Source organism: Neophocaena asiaeorientalis, unplaced genomic scaffold (assembly GCF_003031525.2).
Source record: "Neophocaena asiaeorientalis asiaeorientalis breed wild unplaced genomic scaffold, Neophocaena_asiaeorientalis_V1.1 scaffold78, whole genome shotgun sequence".
Lineage (NCBI taxonomy): Eukaryota > Metazoa > Chordata > Mammalia > Artiodactyla > Phocoenidae > Neophocaena > Neophocaena asiaeorientalis.
In genome coordinates this window covers 1,665,500-1,671,753 of record NW_020175018.1, presented here as the reverse complement: position 1 = coordinate 1,671,753, position 6,254 = coordinate 1,665,500, and the positions used below count along the sequence as shown (strand labels likewise).

At 39.6% G+C, this 6,254-nt stretch overlaps 1 long non-coding RNA gene across 1 annotated transcript in view; it reads right to left on the bottom strand.

The window, feature by feature from the left end:
• Positions 1–5,797, bottom strand: part of LOC112411559 (uncharacterized) — a 21,525-nt gene extending 15,728 nt beyond the window's left edge. The window contains exons 1-2 of the long non-coding RNA XR_003005649.1: positions 5,720–5,797; positions 1,031–1,136 (exon numbers count right to left, since the gene is read on the bottom strand). This is a non-coding gene — a long non-coding RNA (uncharacterized LOC112411559). The remainder of the gene's footprint in view (positions 1–1,030; positions 1,137–5,719) is intronic.
• Positions 5,798–6,254: the final 457 nt, after the last annotated feature.

Here is a 6,254-nt window from a genome sequence, read left to right as displayed (position 1 = left end):
GAGAATAATCATTTTCAAACTGAAACCTGAAACCTTTAGGGAAAAATCTCCATGTGCTCTTTTCCACCTTCTTCTCCACAATGAGCTATGTCTGCCAAACCACTAGGTGAAAACTATAGGGTGAGCCCTGAGCCACAGGAATGCATCTGCAGAGACAGGTAGCTGGGGAGACAGAGGAGAAGTTCTGAGTCTCTAGGCAGAGCTTCACTCATAATGGCAAAGCTCTAGCCTCACAGCCTGGTGTCCTCTAAACAACCCTACGTGTCCCAACATGACAATGGTATTACCTGCTTTAGGACTGCACTAGATAGATAGAGTATAGGTTTGGCTGATGTAACACAGACCCAAATCGGCAATGGTACAAGCAAGGTTATGTGTTAGTTCTCTTTCCAGGGCTGGGATGGTGCCTCCATAATTATCAGGGCAGCATATCACAGCATCCACTGGAGTCCACTGCCTGTGCTGCTTGGACCCACTTCTTCATATTAGTTCCGGAAACATTCCTTCAGGATTCTAAAGGTTTATAGGGAAACTACAGCCCCGACCATACTGCTATTTGTCTTGGGGCTTTAAGTCAGTCATCATTCACTGCTCCACTATGCATTCTAGATTTTCCCTCACCCTCAGCTAGAAGTTAATGGCATGACCCATTCACCCATTCATCCTGGAAGAGTCTGAGGCCATGGTCACCTGCCCTCCTTAGACTGTGACTGCTGCATTTGTCCATTTACTATCAAGATGGGGTAGAAGAGGGCTTCCCTGATGGCGCAGTGGTTGAGAGTCCGCCTGCCAATGCAGGGGACATGGGTTCGTGCCCCGGTCTGGGAGGATCCCACATGCCGCGGAGCGGCTGGGCCCATGAGCCATGGCCGCTGAGCCTGTGCGTCCGGAGCCTGTGCTCCGCGGCGGGAGAGGCCACAGCGGTGAGAGGCCCGCGTACCACAAAAAAAAAAAAAAAAAAAAGATGGGGTAGAAGAACACCAGCAGAATGCCCAAGTGGATCACCTGGAGGCCAAACATTACTTCTTACCGTTACTGAGCACTTTCTCCTCCTCATCAGAAATAATTATCTTCATCCGGATGGTGACTCCTCTTCTTGCATGATGTTCCCCCTGGGACAAGGAGCCCAAAGCTCCCTGGAAACAGTAATAAACTATATTTCAATGGTCTCTCTCCATGTTCCCTTGAAAGTATTCCCTTTTGTTAACCAAGACCTCCGAACACTCAGTGTTCAGATTTTCCATAACGGATGCATAAATTCTCCCAGTGAGGATACTCTCACTGCTACCTCCCTTGGTTACCAGTCCATATATTCTACCTTTTGAGGGCACAGTGACATACAAAGATCATTGATTTAGAATATACACTGCATCCTGGAAGATGACACATCATTCTAACACTAGTGCCTCAGCTATGTCTTCAACAAGCCATTCCATCACTCTGTTAGGTTGGCAATTTCTGGATGAGTGGAATGTGATATGATAAGTGAATCTCCAAAGCCTCTTTAACTGTAAAGTGGGTCCCCCCCACCCCCAGTCTGACACACTGTTACATGGCATCCACTGGCAGTGAATGGTACAGTCTTAAAGCTCCCAGATAGTGATACCAGGTGAGGCCCTGCAGGCAAGAAAGGCAAAGCCACACCTGACCTATGTACCTATTCCTGTCAAAAGGAATCACTGCCCCTTCAAAGTGAATCTTCCTAGGGTTTATCTCCTGCCCCCTAGGAAGAGTGTGCATGTGTTGTTAACACCTCTAACGTACTTGACAGTTCTTACATATATGGTCCAATTATCACGACATCATGAATATAAGTGTGATATTCTTCCTAATGTTCAGACAGTTCAGGTTTCCTCGGAATATATTATGACAGAGGGAAAGACAGCTAACATAGCCCTGGGGCATGACTAATGTATACTATTGTATGTTCTAAGTGAATACAAACTGTATCTCACTCCCTTTTCTGATAGGGATGGAAAGAACACATTTGTCATACAAGTGGCCACATTCCATGTATCTAAGACCCTGTTAATGACCCTATTAAAGGTACCACATCTTGTATAACAGCTGCAAGTAGAGTTCCATCTAGGTTGAGTTTGCAGTAGACTCGATCATCCTCCAGGAACCATCTGACCTTTGTAGGGGCCACACTGATGAATTAATGGCGATAAGGACAACCAACCCTATGTCCTAGGTCTTTAAGGTGACACTGATCTCTGTCACTTCCCACAGCATGCAATATTGTGTTGAGAATACAAGGGAAACTAGAAAACATTTTGAATGGAATGACAATAGTACAACATATGAAAATTTGTAAGAAACAGATGACACAGTGCTTAGAGGTGAAAGATTACACCATTAATTTTAAATCCTTTTAATTTTCTAATGTAAAGTATGTAAAGGTAAAATTTCCCTCTATGTTCCAGTTCAAATGCTGCCTAGTTTACTTCGTATTATCTTTTTGGACCTATAGGTTATTTAGAAGTATGTTGTTTAATTTCCAAATATTCAGGAATTACCATTTTGTTACTGATTTCTAATTTAGTTCTGCTATTGTCAAATAATATACTCTGCATGATTTCAGTACTTTTAAATTTATTGAGAACTGTTTCATGGTTCAGCAGTCAAGTCTATCTCGGTGAATGTGCCATGAGTTCTGAAAAGAATGTGCATTCTGCTGTCGTGGGTAGAGTGTTCTATAAATGTCATTTAGGTCAATTTTGTTGATGTGTTCAATTCTTCTATACCTTTAGTAATTTCCTGTCTAATTTCATAGGAAGAGCATGAAGAGCTCTTTGCAGAAAGAGCAATGTTAAAGTCTCCAAGTATAATTGTGGATTTACCTAATTCTTCTTTCTGTTCTGTCCATTTTTGAGTCATATATTTTAAAGCTCTCTTAATTGGGTAGTTTAGGATTATGTCTTCTTGATGAATCACCCTCATGTTCCTATAAAACGTCCCTCAGTCTTGATAATATTCTTTGTTTTGAATTCTACTTTGTCTGATATGAATATAGCCAATTCTTCTTTCTTATGATTGGTATGTGTACATTACATCTTTTTTCAATACTTTGAATTCTAACTTATCCGTGTCTTTGTGTTTAAAGTGATTTCCTTATAAGCAGCACACAGTCGGTCTTGCATTTTTATCCAGTCTGGACTGATTTCTGCCTTTTAATGGGAACGTTTACCATTTATATTCAATATAATTAATAATATAATTAGGCAAATTTACCTTCTTGTTATTTGTTTTGGATTTGGCCCAAATGTTCTGTGTTCCCTCTTTTCTTTTTCCCTGTCTTCTTTTGGATTAATTGAGTATTTTTTATCTTTCTAGTTTAATCCCACTATTGGGTTATAAGCAATACCTCTTTGTTATTTGTTTGTTCACTAGGGTTCACAATATGCGTCTCTAACTTACCACAATCTACCTTCAATTAATGTTATACCACTTTACATATAAATTAACAACCTTGTAATAGTATACTTCCATTCACCTCCTCATGTACTTTGATAAATTTTATCATAAAATTTATTCTCACATAGATTAAAATCCACAATATATTGGTTTGATTTTGCTGTCAGTAATCAATCGTTTTTACATAAACCTAATATACTTAAATTTAAAAATTATGTTACATTTACCATTTCTAGAGCTTTTCATTTCTCTCTGTAGATCCAAATTTTCATCATTTATTTTCCTTCCATGTGAAGAACTTCTTTTTTAACATTTCTTGTAATCCAGGTCTGCTAGCCAAAAATTCTGTTTTTTTTTCTGAAAAAGTCTTTGTTCTGTTTTCAATATTGAAGAATATTTTCGTCAGATATATAAATCTAGTTTTACAGTTTCTTTTTTCTTTCAGCACCTTGAAGACGTTTTTCTACTGGCATGCATAGTCTTTTTTTTTTTTTTAATTTATTTTTGGCTGCATTGTGTCTTCGTGGTTTGGTCTTAGTTGCTGCGTGCGCTTTCTCCAGTTGCCGCCAGTGGGGGCTACCCTTCTTTGCCGTGCGCGGGCTTCTCATTGCGGTGGCTTCTCTTGCTGCAGAGGTTGGGCTCTAGGCGCGCGCGCTTCAGTAGTTGTGGCACGCAGGCTCAGTAGTTGTGGCACACGGGCTTAGCTGCTCCGCGGGATCTTCCCGGACCAGGGATCAAACCCATGTCCCCTGCATTGGCAGGCAGATTCTTAACCACTGTGCCACCAGGGAAGTCCCTGGCATGCATAGTCTTTGATGAGAAATTGGATTAATACGTTTATTCCTCTATACATAATTTTTTTCTGGCTGTTTTTAAGATTTTTCTCTTCATCTCTTGTTTTCAGAAATTTAACTAATTTAATTAATATGCGTTTTGTGTGTTTTTCTTTGTGTTTTTCCAGCTTGAGATTTGATGAACATCTTGGATCTGTGGATTTATATTTTTTAATCAAATTTGTAAAATTCCTTGTCATTATCCTTCAAATGTTTCTGTATACATATGAATTTAATATATGACAAATGTGTTTTTTAAGTCAGTGGCAAACATACATCCTATGAAATAAATGGTTTGGAACCTTTATTTTTTCCCTCTACTTCACTCCATTCACAAAAATAAATTGCTTTTATATTAACAACCTCACGTAAAGAACAGAAATATAAAAGTTTTCCGTGAAAATAAGAGGATTAGTTTAAGAACTTAGTGTAAAATATTCAAGTTATTGCCCTAGCAAAACCTGTATGTATTTATACAAAAATTACTGGCCCTGATAACACTTAACTATTGGCCAGCTGGGCAGGCACCCCCCCAGCCATCCCCCAAATCAGATCTGCCATATGTGATTGTGTGGTTTATGACAACCGTGTTCCAAATATTTTTTTATCAGCTGTTCTTTGAAATAAAAATGATGAAAATCATGTGTTTCTTTTTAAAAAATGTTCCCTTGTGTCTGGTTCAACTGCAACATATAGTAAAACAATAACAATAATGTTTTAAACAAAATAGAAATCTATTTCTCTCTCATGTTAACATAGCAGTTCAAGGTTTATACAGAGGCTTGAATATCATCAGGTACGCAGACTCCATCCCTCTTACTGCTTTGTGGCTTCCAGCTTGTGATCCAAGCTCCATATATCTTACCCATTTATCTATTTTATTTTAGCCAGCCAGGAGGAGAAACAGAGGAGAAAATCACGCCCCTCCCTTTAAAAATAGTTCCTGAAAAAATGTCAACAGTAATTCCATTTATACCCTACGGTCAGAATTTAATAACATGGCCATGTCTAACCACAAGGAAGTCTGGGGAATGAGGTTTTGTCCCGGGCTACGGTTTCCAGGTAATTTTCAGGTGCTGCATTATTGAAGGAGAAGGTGGAGGACAGACATTAGGGGACAAATAGCCTTTCCGTATTGCTCATTCTTTCCTTCAACAAATCCGTCTGGCCACCAATATATAAGGCACTAGTAACAGACTCTAAGAATGAACTTACATACAGTCCCTCCCACATGAACTAAGAACACGTATCTCTTATTCCCTGCTTACAGCCTATTTTCAACCAGTTTTGTGTGTAATTATATTTTGCTGGTTTAGTTCCTACGAATCACCATTACTAAGCTCCACGTAGAGCTCAGCACTACATTACGCACCATGAGAGATCCCTGAGTGTTAGAAGGAAAGAAAACTTCAGAGATCATTTAATCCTTTGTGGTTAAGAAAACTGAGGTCCAGAGAGAAGGGACTTACCCAAGATGCCTGCTTCAATCTCTTTGCTGGCAGGGACTCAGATGTCTATCTCCAATCACCACACAGTTTGTCAGGACTCTGCAATTCAAGAAGTAAAAGCTGAGCTTCCCTCAGGATTCCCCTGCTGTGTGAGTCATAGAGAAAAACCCCTGGGGACAGCCAGCAATTAACAAAGCTGCTGCTCTAAGAAAGTAGCTTGCTAGACACTTGAACTTCTCACTATTAAATGGGAATTGATCCCACCTAGACTGCTAAAATATCTTTCATACCAGCATCCGTACCTGGAAAGAAACCGGTTAGCGGAACGTGCTGGATTTAACACCATAATCCAACACCAGCTGTGTGTCCTTGAGCACATTGCTTAATCCCACTGAGTTTCAAATTTCTTACCTCTAACTTGGAGGTCATCATCCCTATACTATTGTACTAAAAGGATCTAGTGAAATACCATAGATAATACCTTGAGCACAATACCCGGTACTTGATAAATGTAACTTTGATTCAATTACATTCATGTATCATTGCTTCCAGGAAG